This window comes from Petaurus breviceps, unplaced genomic scaffold, assembly GCF_028583685.1.
Source record: "Petaurus breviceps papuanus isolate PSGF00001 unplaced genomic scaffold, PetGlider_PUasm1.0 98, whole genome shotgun sequence".
Lineage (NCBI taxonomy): Eukaryota > Metazoa > Chordata > Mammalia > Diprotodontia > Petauridae > Petaurus > Petaurus breviceps.
In genome coordinates this window covers 41,990,701-42,006,338 of record NW_027187460.1, presented here as the reverse complement: position 1 = coordinate 42,006,338, position 15,638 = coordinate 41,990,701, and the positions used below count along the sequence as shown (strand labels likewise).

Genomic DNA, 15,638 nt, shown 5'->3' with positions numbered 1-15,638 from the left:
TTCTACCAACTCTCATTCATTGCTCCTAGCTCTGACATCTAGACAAGAATAAATTTAAACATTTTCTCACACAAGCAGCCTTTCAAATACTCGAAAATATTTTCAAATATTGAAAACTGTCATTTCTCATCATTTCCTCTGTTCCATGGGACCAAAATCTTCAGTTATCTACATTATTTCTCATTTAGCATGTTTTTAAGATCTCTCTTTATCCCTGCTGACCTTCAATATGTCAATTTCTTCAAGACTTGTCACCCAAAAATGAATATAATACTAAAGAAAAAGTCTGAATAGTGCAGAGTAAAATGGAACTACTCCATCTCTTATTCTGTATACAGTGTTCTATTAATTGAGACAAATATTTTTGGTATGTAGTATCATATTTATGGTTCATTTTGAGAATGAAGAAATGTATCCAATTTTTTAAACTAAAATCTATTATTGTCAATTGTCTTGCAACCTATTTTTTCTGTAGTTCGTTTTTTTAAAACTAAGTAGATTTTTGCTTTTTCCTACTAAACTGCTCCTCAATCATTTTTCCTATCTTTCTACTTTATTGAGAATTTTTTGATACAGATTCAGTAAACTGGTCTATGAAATGTCCCTCTCAACTTCATGCCATTTGTAACCCAGAAAAGAACAATTACTATGACCCATGCAATTAATACAAATTATTGAATAGGTCAGAACCAATGATAATTATCCATAGTACACCACTGGAGACCTCCCACAAAGTTGATATTCATCCATTACTCAATATTCAGAACAACTGCTCAATAAACAATCATAGTACCTAGCAATGTTAGCAGCTAGGCTGTATTCTATTATTATTTTTGTTCTTTATTAATTTGTTTGTTTACTTTTAGTTTACAAGATTCAGATCCACAATTCTTTGAGTTTCAAATTTTCTTTCCCTCCCTTCCCTCCCCTCCCCCCCCCCATGATGGCATACCAACAAGTATTGGATCTGCACATACTCTCACATTACACATTAATCAGGTTATAAAGAAGGATTGTATCAGATGGAATGAACAATGGGAAAGAGAAAACAAAATCAAACAAGAAAAAGAAAAAGATCACGTGGTTTGCTTCAATCTGGATTCAAACTCAATTCTTTCTAATCCTTTCTCTGGATGTAGACATTTCTCTCCATCATGAGTCTTTTGGTGTTGACTTATATCTCTGCATTGCTGAGAAGAGTCCAGTCTATCAAAGTTGGTCATCAAACATACGTTGTGTCTGTGATTGTGTATACATTTCTCCTGGTTCTACTCTTCTTACTCAGCATCAGTTTGTATAAGCCTCTCCAGGTAAATATGAAGTCCATCTGCTCCTCGTTTCTTATAGCACAATAGTATTCCATTACATTCATATACCACAAATTGGTCAGCCATTCCCCAATTGATAGGCACGACGTTTTATTTGACCACAATCAAGATGAAAGATAATGTAAATGATTTAAAAAAATAAAACTATAGACAAAGGAAGCTGACTGAAGAAAACTGTAAATAGACCCTAATTCTCTGAATTTGTTATAACTTGTGGTGCTTAGACTATATTAAGTATTTTCACAATAGACCTTTTTTTCCAGAAATTTTGGAAAACTCCGCATTGCAAAACATATTTATATTGGGGTGAAAGCAGTGTAATTCCGTCTCCAACACAATAGCAAAAACAATATACATATATATATATATATGTGTGTGTGTGTGTGTGTGTGTGTGTGTATATATATTTATATATATTAGACATCTGCATGGGTGAGGGAGAAAAAAGTAGAATAATTAAGACCAGTGATTTCATCTATGTAGCGAACTCTTCTTATAAGCATATTGGCAATTGTTATTCAACTTACTGCTGTAGAGAGTGGCCAGGGGTGACTGAGGATAAATGACTTGTGATGGCAAACATGGAAATTTAACTTAGTTTTTTTTTCTGATTTAACTGTCACCTCTTTGTTGCACCACAGTGCTTTTATAAATTATTGAGCATTTTATATACCTTCCAATATTTCTTCTTCTTCCTCCTTAATTTTCAAAGAGGACCAATGACATCACACATCATTTCTTGACGTGCGCATGAATTGGATTTAAATGAGCCAGAACCATGCAAAGCCATCAACCCCACTCTCTCTTCCTGAGTCATTAAAATTCAGGGGGAGGACAAGAGTCAAGAAGACTAGAAATGCCCCAGAATGCAGTAGATGACCCTGGTAACTTCAATCCCTGACCAAATGCTAAGTGCTCCAGAGCTCCTGCTTCAGTCACCTTCATGGCCACTGCAGCAAATTATTGTTATCTACCCCTTCCACTGGAGGATGTCTTTACATGCTTAGGGTTGACATCCCCCTTACTTACTGACAAGTTTGAGACCTGTAGGTTACCCTCAGCCTAGTTTAACCCATTTGCCATGGTGGTTTTACTCAGGTATGCTTACGGTGTGTGCTACAGATACTCAGAGACATGGGTGAGAGTTGGGTGAAGGTGAAAACCAAAACCCTATGAGCAGCCCAGTACTATTCCTCCCTGTATATATCCATATATCCCATTATATTTAATCTCACAATAGGCCAATGAAATAGGCACTAAATGTATGATCATCTTCATTTAACAGATGAGAAGTTGAGGCTTATTGACATTAAGAGTCTTTTCTAGTGACATTAAGTGTCAGCAGTAGAATTTGAATCTAGGTCAATAGTGCTTCCAAGGATAAACAAATATCCAACCTCTTATAATTTCTTATCTCTCTACAAAGTGATTTAAATCCTTGGATCCTAAGAACTGAACACTATGTTAAGTCTAAAAAGTTAAATAAATATATTTATAGTGAAACAGAGAAGGTTTCACTCATGAAAATTATTTTCATGAGTCTATTACCTTATTGAGAATAATCAATTTCCTATTTGGTCTTAGTAAAAGAATTAACCAACAATTTCACAACTGTATAGAAATGACAATAAAATGAAAAAGAAGTTATATTATTATTACCATAATTATTATTTTATCTATTTTCTTTTTGTTAGTTCTGTTAGTAATGCTATTCGGCTATAAAGGAAAAAATTGGAAAGAATCTTTGATTTTTTTTAAAGCAATAGGGTTTAAGTAACTTGCTCAAGGATACACAGCCAGTTATTTGGTGCTAAATATCTGAGCCCGGATTTGATCCCAGGTCTCCCGACTCTGGGGACTGCGCTCTTACTCACTGCGCCACCTGGCCACCCCTAAGCAATAGGGGTTAAGTAACTTGCTCAAGGTTACGCGGCCAGGTGTTTCTGGGTGGGTGCTAAATATCTGAGATCGGATTTGATCCCAGGTCTCCCAACTCTGGGGCCGGCACTCTTACTCACTGTGCCACATGGCTGCCCCAAGAATCTCTGATTTAAAGAAAAAAAAAGATATAATTGATGTTACTCCAAAAGTGAATTTACTCAAATAAGTAAAGAAATATTTTTTAAAAATTGTTTTTAAAATGCAAATAAATTTGGCAAAACTGAAATTTTCTCTGACTTGTCCAGATAATTGTTTCAAATTTTCAGTTTTCTTTGCATATAAACACATAAATTGATTCTAAATAGTATGGAATGGAGACTTGACAATGTTTTGGCAAATATAATCAAAATAGACAATCTTTTTCCAGAGTTGAGAGCCCATATTAGACTTTTAGTTGTATGGTTCCTGGAATTCTTTTTTCCTTCCACTACTAGGTGGGAGCTTTTGGGAAGCTCTATTGCTATGTTCATGTTTGCAAGCTACAGTTTTCATAAAATTGCTGTCTTATGCAATTATGCTGGAACAAATTCAAACTAATCACCAAACTGTGATTCTGAAACAACCAAGAAAATGAGTATAAATATATGTACCTAGCAATTTGCCTGCGAACAAGAGAGCAAGGACTTAAGGTAAATTCAGAATCACAAAGTGTCCATCAAGTCTTCATTGTAAAATTATAAAAAAAAAGACATATACTTAAAAAGAGAAGATACCTCTATCTCCACCTTTTTGCAAAGGGATTCTGTCACTCCTAATGGGAAACACTGCACAAAACATCAATTTTTATATGCTGATTAATTTTGGTGAATGTGTTTTCATTTCATTCTTTTTTTTTAATCTTTGCTTACAAGAAATGGTATTCTGAGTGGTGGAAGAGATACCAAGTCATATGTAGGTAAAGTAAAATCAAAATGTATCAATAAAATATTTTTAAAAATGAATTTATCAGATTTTAAAAGAGATGAATGCAGTGTAGCAACTCAGTTCTTATGCTAGTGGGGGTTAGCAAAGCATCTCCTAATCACAATGAAAAATGAGCTGCCCTACCACAAGCACCCCACTAATTTTATGCCTGCAAGTAAAAGGAAAAATTTTTCAATAGACTCATTGCTTAGTGACAGGCTTGTCACAGATCTTTCCAAAATCCATCATGAAATCTTTACCTTTGTAGTAAGTACTATTGTTATGCTCTGGTCATGCCCATTGCAAATCTGACCATTCTGAATAACAAAAGGCCACTTAAATAAGTCCATATTTATGCATAAGTATCCACAATGTCTATATTCTAGAAGTAGATGTCTTCACTCAGACTCTAAATCATGCTCTGAAAACTTAACCTTTCTATTTGCATTCACTGATCTGCTTATCTGATTGGTAAGCACATTCCCAGGGTGTACTATTTCAGGTTGATTCAAACCATCAAGCCATACTTTACATTACTCCAAAGGTATCTTTTTTTCTAGCATTCTCATAGTAAACTATGTGCCTTCTCTTTAGGACCTAAGATTAAATCCAATTTGTGAATGAACCTAGGACATTGGTTCCAAAATTATAATACCAATGACTTTGTGACATAAATAAGCAGATTGGATAGCTCATAGGGTACTCATGGAAGGCTGTCTTCCCCCAAAACCTTTCTGCAATACTGAAAAATCACTTATGATTTTTTTTATTAAAGAACTAAAAATGTTAATGAGCAAAAGATAATCTTATGTAACATCAACTTTTGACATCTAATTTAATGCAAAAAAAATAAAATATTTTCGCAGTTTACTTAAATAATGCCAACTTCAATTCAGGTCTCAGTATTCTCATGCCATAATATCATACAATCATAGAATTTGCCAATGGAAAGTGATATCACCAGCCATCCAACTCAACTCATAGGGGGAAAATCATCAGTAGATTGTATATAACTGAGTAGTTAACCTAATTCAGCTTAACTATTTCAAAAGAGGGAGAATAAAACACTTATCAAGGCTACTCATTTCACATTTGTACAGCTCTAATTAAGATATATATTTTTTTAATTTTAGGTTTTGTTTTTATTTTATTTTTCTTTATATTTAAACCAAATTTGTCTCTTTTCTGTTTTTTTTTAATGTTTAATTTTTTGTTTTCAAAATTCATTTCCATAAGATTTTGAGCTCCAAATTTTCTCCCCATCTCTCCCCTACCCCAAGATGGCAAGCATACTGATTACCCCTTCCCACAACCTACCCTGTCTCTTATCCCACCCTATTCTCCTCTACCCCGTTCCCCCTTACTTTCTTGTAGGGCAAGATGGATTTCTATACCCCATTGTCTGTATATCTTATTTCCCAGTTCTGTGTAAAAACAATTTGTTTTAACATTTTTTTTTTAACTTTGAGTTCCAGATTCTCTACCTTCTTCCCTCCTCATCCACCCACATTGAGAGGATAAGAAAATTCAATAGAGGTTATATATGTGTAGTTATGTAAAACATTTCCGTAGTACTCATATTGTGAAAGATTAATTATATTTCCCTTTATCTTATCCCACTCCCCATTTATTCTTTCTCCTTTGATCCTGTCCCTTTTCAAAAGTGTTTGTTTCTGACTACCCCCTACCCCAATCTGCCCTGCCTTCTATCATTCCCCCCGTCTTATCCCCTTCCCCTCTACTTTTCTGTATGGTAAGATACCCAATTTAGTGTGTATGTTTTTCCCTCCTTAAGCCAAATCTAATGAGAGTAAAGCTGACTCATTCCTTTTCACTTTCCTGCTATTCCTCTCCATTGTGACAGTTTTATCTTGCCTCTTTTATATGAAATAAGTTACCCTATTCTCTCTCTCCCCTTCTCCTTTTCCCAATATATTCCTCTCCCACCTCTTAATTTTATTTTTAGATATCATCACTTCACATTCAACTCATGCTGTGCCCTCTATCTATAAATATAAACACATATACATACATATAAACACATATACATATATAGATGCATACATATACATACATACATATATACTCATACATATACATCCCTTCAACAATCCTAATACTGAGAAAAGTATCATGAGTTACAAATATTTTCCTTCCATGTAGAAATGGAAACAGTTCCACTTTAATAAATTCCTTATGATTTCTCTTTCCTGTTTACCTTTTCATTCTTCTCTTGATTATTGTTTTTGAAAGTCAAATTTTCTGATCATCTCTAGTTTTTTCATCAAGAATGCTTGAAAGTATTCTATTTCATTGAATGCCTGTATTTTACCCTAACATATTATACTCACTTTCACTGGTTAGGTGATTCTTGGTCTTAAATCTATCTCCTTTGACCTCCACAATATCAAAACCTTTGCTCCCTTAATGTAGATGCTGCTAGATCTTGTGTTATCCTGATTGTATTTCCATAATACTCAAATTGTTTCTCCTTGACCTGGGGACTCTGGAATTTGGCTATAATATTCTTAGGAATTTTATTTTGGGGATCTTTTTCAAGAGCTAATTGGTGAATTTTTCAATTTCTGTTTTACACTCTGGTTCTAGAATATGAGGGCAATTTTCCTCAATAATGTCTTAAAAGATGATGTTTAGGCTTTTTTTTAATCATATCTTTCAGGTAGTCCAATCATTTTTAAATTATCTCTTCAGGATATATTGTCCATGTCAGTGGTTTTTTCCAATAAAATATTTTACAGTCTTCTATTTTTTCATTCTTTTGGGTCTGTTTTATAATAGCTTGATTTCTCATTAAGTCATTAGTTTCCAATTGCTCCATTCTAATTTTGAGGGAATCATTTTCTTCAGTGAGCTTTTGGACTTTCTTTTCCATTTGGCCAATTTTGCTTTTTAAGGAATTCTTTTCATTGACTTTTTGGATCTCTTGCATCATTTGGGTTAGTCAATTTTTAAGGTATTATTTTCTTCACTATTTATTGGCATCTCCTTTAGCAAGCTGTTGACTTGTTTTTCATGACTTTCTTGTATCACTCACATTTCTCTTCCCTCTATTTTTTTAGTTGATTTTCAAAATCTTTCTTGGCTTCTCCATTTCCTGTTATGAATTCATATTTTTCTGAGAGGCTTTTGATGGAGGAATTTAGCTCTATTGTATTCTTCTCATTCTATGTTTTGATCTTCTTTGTCACCAAAGAAATATTCTAAAGTCTGATTTATTTTCCTCTGTTTGCTCCTTTTCCCAGCCAATTACTTGGCTTTGGGGCTCTTTTCCACAGTAGAACACTGCTTCCAGAGTGGAGAGTGCTGTATCCCAAATTTCTGGGGTTTTGTGCAGCTGTTATAAGATACCTACTTCTAGGTATCTGCCTCAGAACTGCAAGGAGGAATCCCTCTCCACAGCCACCACAAGCTCTACCATGGCAACACTCCTCCTCACCCCAGGACCACCACCCAAGACTGCCACCCAGCTCCAAGCAGGGTAAAGCAAGAGAATCCTGTCTCCATGTGTACTGTAACACCAAGGAAAGGCAACTTCCCAAGGTTCAGAATACCAGCATAGGTGCTCTCCATTTTATTCAGTGACAAACCAAGAACAGAGCAGGTCAAAACATGACATCATTCAAAATACAGCATTTACTAAGGATGATTAAATAATCTCCAAGGACTACCCCACCCCAGGACCTTCCAATCATTCAATCAATTACAAAGTCCCTGTTCTAAATACCTCTCCACCCCTAGGCTGTACCTTCATTTAGTCCATCACAAAGCCCCTCTTCTCAAATGGAGATTAGTTTCCAAACATAAGTAAAATACATTCATTTGCTCAACCATAGAACACAAAAAGGTCAAAAGTTCCCCACCCCTGGATCACAATTGAATCTACCCCATAGTTACATCAAGTTTAAACACAGCACTTAATACCCAAATGGAGGTATTTTCTTCATCTTGACAGGAGGCAAGTTCTCAGCAATCTTAGTTCCTGGGGAGACAAGGCTTAGCAAGGCCATAAGATACATTGCCAGTCCCTTCATTAATTCATCCTCTGTCTGTAGAACAGTCCTAGAACCCCTGAACACATTAGCAAAGCCCTCTCCCAGGATTTCTGTAAACATACAACAAGAAAATCCTTCTTCAGGGCTTCTGAACCAACAGAAAGGTTCCCAGACCCCTGCAACAACAGCACTGTCCTTCACCAGTGGACAGTATTCACTCTGTCTGCAGGACAGTCTCCAGACCCCTGCTACAACAGCACTGTCCTTCACCAGTGGACAGTATTCACTCTCTGTCTGCAGGACAGTCTCAGGGCTTCTTAACCAAAAGCCAGCTTCCAGGACTTCTTCAACAGGACAGTCTTTCACCAGTGGACAAATCTGGCAAAAAAGCATCAAAACAGACAGACAAAGTACCAGCAAAACAGCCATGTCTCCTCAGTCCTTGGCAGCTCAGGGGGCAGGTCTCAAAAGTTCAGGGCAATTCAAAGTGGCTCTCAGCAATCCTTCTCAGTCTCTCTCTGCCTCCACATGGGTGCCGCTTCCAAAAAAGATTCCTCTGCCTCTTTCTTGTGTCTCTCCAAATCTACGTCACCAGCTCCTCCCAGCTCGTGTCTCTCTTTTCAAGTCAACAAGTCCATCCCACAGGTCGGATTAACAAGCTCTGGGTTTTAACACAATCAATTTGAAAACCAAGCCAATACAGGGGGAACTTTAAATGCCATTACTATCACATTCCACCCTTCCAGGATCCTTGGCCTTACAATCTCAATCTAAATGGCCATGGATCCTGGAACAAATAGAGGCACTATGCTTTGTACTCCTTGCCGACTACACCATAATGTACTGTAACACCAAGGAAAGGCAACTTCCCAGGTTCAAAATACCAGCATAGGTGCTCTCCATTTTATTCAGTGACCAACCAAGAACAGAGAAGATCAAAACATGACATCATTCCAAATACAGCATTTACTAAATGTGATTAAATAATCTCCAAGGACTACCCCACGCCAGGACGTTCCAATCATTCAATCAAGGGGGAACTTTAAATGCCATTACTATCACACCATGCTAGCAAATAGATTCCTGTAATTGCCCTCTGATCAGCCCCTTGTTCCACCCACCCTTTGTGGGCCTGGAGCTCCAGAAGCAGCTGCCGCTGCTACTGCTGCTATTGGTGCTACTGCTGCCATTGCTGCTACTGCTGCTATTGCTGCTACTACAGTTGTTACTGCTGCCATGTCCACTGCTCCCTCCACCACCTCAGGGGCAGTGGCCAGAACTTGAACTTCTTTCACCCAGTTCCAACAGGGTTTCCCCATTTACCTTTTCCTTTCTCTTTAGAATTTGTTGGTTGAGAAGCCTGGAAACTACCACAGCTGTCATTGATTTAGTCCCCTGAAGTCTGCTCTGGTTCAGTCTGTGCCACTGGTTCATGCCAACAGGGCCCACACCAGACTGCAATCTGCTCCCGGCCCAGCACAATATATCCTTCCTTTCAGTTTGCCAAGCTGTCTTCAGCTGGAGATGTATTTAACTCTGTCATTTTGTGGACTATCTACTCTCTTTTGTAGACAGAGATATTTGCATAGAGATTTGAGATTTGATGAATACACATAGATATAATATATTTAGACATTACATAATGATTAAATAGCAAACATTTATATAGTATTTACTATGAGCTGGGAATTGTGCTAAACACCTAAAAATTGTTATTTCCTTTGTTCTTTACCACAACTTGGGAGGTATTTGCTATTATTTTTCCCATTTTACATATCAGGAAACTGAAGCTAACAAAGGTTAAGTGACTTTCCCAGAGTCATAAAACAAGGAATATTCATGGTTTTATAATCCTTTGGACATGGTTCCAAATTGCTTTCCAGAGTAGTCAAATCAGTTCAACTCTACTAAGAGTGTTATTATTTATGTCCCAGTTTTCCCACACCCCTTCCAAAATCCAACATTTTCCTTTTTTTATCATATTAGCCTCTCCAATAGGTGTGAGTTGGGGGGCGGCCAGGTAGCACAGCAAGTAAGAGCACCGGCCCCAGAGTCGGGATGACCTGGGATCGAATCCGGGCTCAGACACTTAGCACCCACCCAGAAACACCTGACCATGTAACCTTGAGCAAGTTACTTAACCCCAATTGGTTAGGGGCGGCCAGGTGGCACAGTGAGTAACAGCACCGGCCCCAGAGTCAGGATGACCTCGGATAGAATCTGGGCTCTGATACTTAGCACCACACCCAGAAATAACTGGCTATGTAACCTTGAACAAGTGAGTTAACTCCAATTGCTTTAAAAATAAATAAATAAATATTTTAAAAATTGGTGTGGGTTGTTTTAATTTATATTTATCTAATCAATAGTGATTTAGATAACTTTTTTATATGACTATAGTTAACTTTGATTTCTTTGAATGCTACTTGTTCATATCCTTTAATAATTTATCAATTACAGAATGGCTTGCATTCTTACATATTTTGCTCAATTCTGTATATATTTGAGAATTGAGATTTTTATCACAGATACTTGTAAAATTTCCCAGTTTTCTACTTTACTTATGATTTTAATTGCATTGATTTTTTTAATATAAAAAGTTTTTAATTTTATAGAATCAGAATTAACTATTTTACATTTTGTGATGCTCTCTATATCTTCTTTGGTCTTTACCTTATCTATAAATCTGACAGATGAACTATCCCATGCTCTCTTAACTTGCTTAATGTATAAACCTCTATGTATAAATCATGTACCCATTTTGATCTTATGTTGGTAAATGGTATGAAATGTTGATGCATAACTAGTTTATGCCATACTCTTTTCCAGTTTTCCCAGTATTTTTTTTTGTCCAATAATAAGTTTATTCCTCCAAAAACTTGGGTATCTGGGTTTAATCATATACTAGATTACTATGGACATTTAATGTAATGTAATCAATTCCACAGATCCACCACTCTATTTCTTACCTAGTACTAGATTGTTTTGTTAATTACTGCTTTATAATACAGTCTAAGATCTGTTATGGTTTGTTTCTCATTTTTTTTTGATTCCCTAAATATTCTTTAGCTTTTGTTCTTTCAGATAAATTTTTTTATTTTTTTCTAGCTCTATAAAATATTTTTTGAAAATTTTATTGGTATGGCATTGAGTAAATAGATTAATTTAAGGAGAATTGTAATTTTATTATATTGGCTGGGCCTACTACCCAAGGCAATTAATATTTCTTCAACCGTTTATATCTGACTATATCCGTGAAAAGTGTTTTATAGCTGTGTTCATATAAATTCCTGGGTTTATCCTGGCATGTAAATTCCCAAGTATTTTATATTGCATATAGCAGTTATTTTAAATGGAATTCCACTTTTTTTCTCTTGCTGCTGGACTTTGTGAGTGATGTAGAAAAATGTTTATAGTTTGTGTGGGTTTATGTTGAATCCTGCAACTTTGCCAAAGTTGTTAATATTTTCAAGTATTTTTTTTAGTAGATTCTCTAGGGTTCTCTAAGCATACCAACATATCATCTGTAAAGATTGATAGATTTATTTCCTCATTGCCTATACCTTCAATTTATTTTTCTTTTCTCATTGCTATACTTGACATTTCTAGTACAATATTAAATAATAGAGGTGATAATGGGAATCCTTGCTTTACCCACCCCGATTGTATGGGGAAAGTTTCTAACTTAACTGCATTATAGATAATGCTTGTTGCTTATGGTTTTATATAAATATTACTTATCATTGTAAGATAAGTTGCCTTTGTCATGGAAAGGTGGCACAGTGAATAGAACACTAGCCCTGGAGTCAGGAGGACCTGAGTTCAAATCTGGCCTCACACACTTAACACTTACTAGCAGTGTGACCTTGGGCTAGTCACTTAACCCTAATTTCCCTGTTTTCCCCCTTTCAAAAAGCCAAAGAAAAAGAGTAACAAATATTATCTTTCCACATAGAAATATAAACAGTTTAATCTTATTGAATTTCTTATGTTTTCTCTTTCTTTTGTTTTTTACCTTTTTATATTTCCCTTGTATCTTATATTTGGAGGTAAAATTTTGTATTCATTTTCCCTCTGAAAGATTATATTTAATTTTGCTGGATAGGTGAATTTTGGTTGTAATTCCAACTCCTTTTCCTTCTGGCATATCACATTCCAAGTCCTCTGTCTCTTTAATGTGAAATCCTGACTAGCTCCACAATATTTAAATTGTTTCTTTTGGACTGCTTGCACTACTTTCTCCTTGATCTGTGAACTCTGGAATTTGGCTATGATGTTCCTGAGAGTTTTCATTTTCAGATCTCTTTCAGGCTGTGATCAGTGGATTCTTTTAACTTCTATGTTGCCCTCTGGTTCTACTATATCAGGGCAGTTTTCTTTGATATTTCCTTGAAAAATTTCAGATTTTTTTTGTTTTTTAATCAATGGCTTTTTAGCTAGTCTGATAATTCCTGTATTATCTATCCTGGATTTATTTTCTAGGTCAGTTTTTTTTTTCAATGAGAAATTGCACATTTTCTTCCTTTTCAACTTTTTTATATTGTTTTATTGTATCTTGATGTCTCATGGAGTGATTAGTTTCCACTTGTTCAATTCTATTTTTTAAGGAATTATTTTCTTTAGTGAACTTTTATACTTCCTTTACCATTTGGCATATTCTATTTTTTATAAAGTTATTTTCCTTGGTAAATTTTGTTTGTTTTTTTCTCATGCTATTGACTCTTTTTTTTCATGATTATTTTGATTTTCATGATTATTCTCATCTCTTTTCCCAAGTTGTCTTCTATTTCTTTAATTTGCTTTTTTAAAAATCTTTTTAAAGATCTTTTAGGAATTCTTTTTGGGCCTGAGATTAAGTTACATTCTCCAATGAACCTTCACATGCAGCAATGTTTACACTATTGGTTTCTTCTAAGTTTATGCTTTGATGGTCCCTGCCACAGGTGTAACTTTCTATAGTCAAGCTCATATTTTTTTCTCTTATTTTTTCTTTTTCTTTTCTTTCTTTTTTTTTTGGAGGGGGTTAGGTAGGGCAATTGGGGTTAAGTGACTTGCTCAAGGTAACAGGGCTAGTTTTTGTGTTAAGTGTTTGAGGTAGGATTTGAGCTCAGGTGCTCCTAACTCCAGGGCCAGTGCTCTATTCACTGTGCCACCTAGCTGCCCCTTGCTTATTTTTTCTACTTTTTTTGAAATTTGGTATTTTATTGTGAGAATTGGGCTCTTCTTCCTTACTATTCCAAGCTTTTTATGCTAGAGCTCTGGGTCTCACTGCTGGCATCAGTGGGCTTCAGAGATTAACTGTTTATATTCTCTACAGGGTAGATTCTTCTATTTTGTCCCTAGAGGGTGGTGGGAGTGGGGCTTCCCTAGTGGCCTCTCCCAGTTGTGAGATTTAGATGCTGAGCTATTCCAAGGGTGGAGCCTGCGGCTGGGTTGCTATGGAAACAAGATCTAGCAGCTAACAAACTTTGGAGGAGTAATTTTGTTGCTGATCTGCCTAAGCGGTGGGGCCCTGCTTCTTGTTTGCTATGGAAACATGGTCTCCAGGCTGGGAAGTCTATCCATTGGCCAGCCCTGGTGGGGAGCTTCTCTGCTGGTCAGCAATGAAATCAGGTCCTTTCTGGTGGCTTGTACTGAGTGTGGGGTCACTGGAGTGGGGCCTTGCTGTACTGAACAAACTGCTCACTTGTCTAGGGGTCTTCTGGTTTTCAGGAGGGCTTCTTGATGGTGGATTGTCCCTAGGTTCTGTTCTCTGCTGCAGACACCCTGCAGTGATACTGGATGCTGCTGCTTCTACTGCTCCATTTGGACCTCCCTCCCTGCAACCCCAGTGAGATAGTCTTTTCCTGCCAGACTGGTAAGCTGCTTCCATGACCCTAGATAAATTCGGGGTGGTTTTCTAGTTGTTTGGATGGGAATTTGAAAGGATTTCAGAGGGTTCCTTTCTCACTCGGACATCTTGGCCCCATAGTTCCCCCTCTTTCTGTATATCTCTCAATATCAGGCAGTGAAGGATGTAATAGAAAGAGTATTGAATCTGAGTCAAAGGATGGAGGTTCAAATACTGGATTCAATATTTTCTACTAATTTTGCTTTGGGCAAGGCCCTGAGATTATTCTTGTCTGTGAAAAGGAACACTGCTTTTCATACCCCTTAAGATTCCTTCTAGATCTAAATGCTATCATAATTACATTTTATATACTTTAATGCTCTGGATATTGTAAAGAGATTGCAGCATACCAAAGTTCTGCATTTCAGAGCTGTTTTTCCATGTATTCCCCCAGTGTCCCTTATACCAAAAAGATGGCATCTGGCACTCATCTAATAAAATAAAAGTATCTTGGAGATTTCAAACTGCTAAATATCTAAACCCTAAACCCTATTTTCTGATTTTTCTGCTATGCATATTTTCAGTTCTGTATTTCTTACTTATCTTTATATTAGAAATATTAAGGAGAGATTTATATTCCAAATTTGTGATTTATGAGAAAGGGAGATCTGAAATTGTATCTGCTTCATTCCACATTCTCCTTTAGGACAGCTGGATTAGGGCATCAGAGAACCTGAGTTCAAATCCTAGTTTGTTATTTATTACTTTTGTGACTTTGGAAAAATTGTTTTTAGCCCTGTGGTTTTACTTTCTTTATTTGTAAAACTAAGTAGTTGGATTAGAAGACCATTAAGATCCCTCCAGTTCTAACTAATTTCATGGCCCCCAATCCTTGACACTTGCCTTCACATGATAATATTGTTGGCATAAATTACATACAGGGAAACCAAGGTCACCTGGGTTTGCAAATAATCCCATTCAAAATTGTTTTTTATTCAACCTAAAAAAATCAGGATTTTTTGCTATGTCTTATTTTATCAATTTTTTTTTTACAATAGTGTTAACACAAACACATTATCACCACCAAATGAGGCAGCAGCCAAATGAGGAAAAGAGAAAAAGACAAGGAGAAGAGGAGGGGGAAAGCGGAGAAGGAGAAGAAGAGGGAGGAAGAGACAGAGAGAGAATGAGAGGACGAAAGAAACAGGTAAAGCCAGAGAGAGAAAGGGAGACAGAGACAGAAAGTCCACTGAAAATCATGTAACTTGAATGTTAAGAGACAGGCATCAGGATCTATGCTATTGGCTTGAAACAGTAAAGGGTCAACTGCTTTTGTATGAATTAAAAAATGAAACAAAACAGCAGCCTGACTGTGAGGTAGATTTGCAAACATGCAAATGTGGACATGACCAGGTTTAGTTATCAGTCACATCATAGATTATATAAATAATTTTTGTGGTAGACCCCACTGGTTACCTATTTGATTTTTCTCTCTGATTCACTAGTTTACTGAAGAAAAAGAAAACTAACATCAACAGCAATCTCATAGTAGGGGAGTATGTTGATAATAATCATGCTTATATCAACTTGTGATTTTATATTTCTCCTGAGTGCACATGCATT

At 36.2% G+C, this 15,638-nt stretch overlaps 1 long non-coding RNA gene across 1 annotated transcript; it reads left to right on the top strand.

The window, feature by feature from the left end:
• The first annotated feature begins 13,730 nt into the window (after positions 1-13,730).
• LOC138155676 (uncharacterized) lies at positions 13,731-15,227 on the top strand. Its single transcript, XR_011166930.1, has 2 exons — positions 13,731-14,042; positions 15,074-15,227. It is a non-coding gene; the product is annotated as an uncharacterized lncRNA (long non-coding RNA).
• The last annotated feature ends 411 nt before the right edge of the window (positions 15,228-15,638 follow it).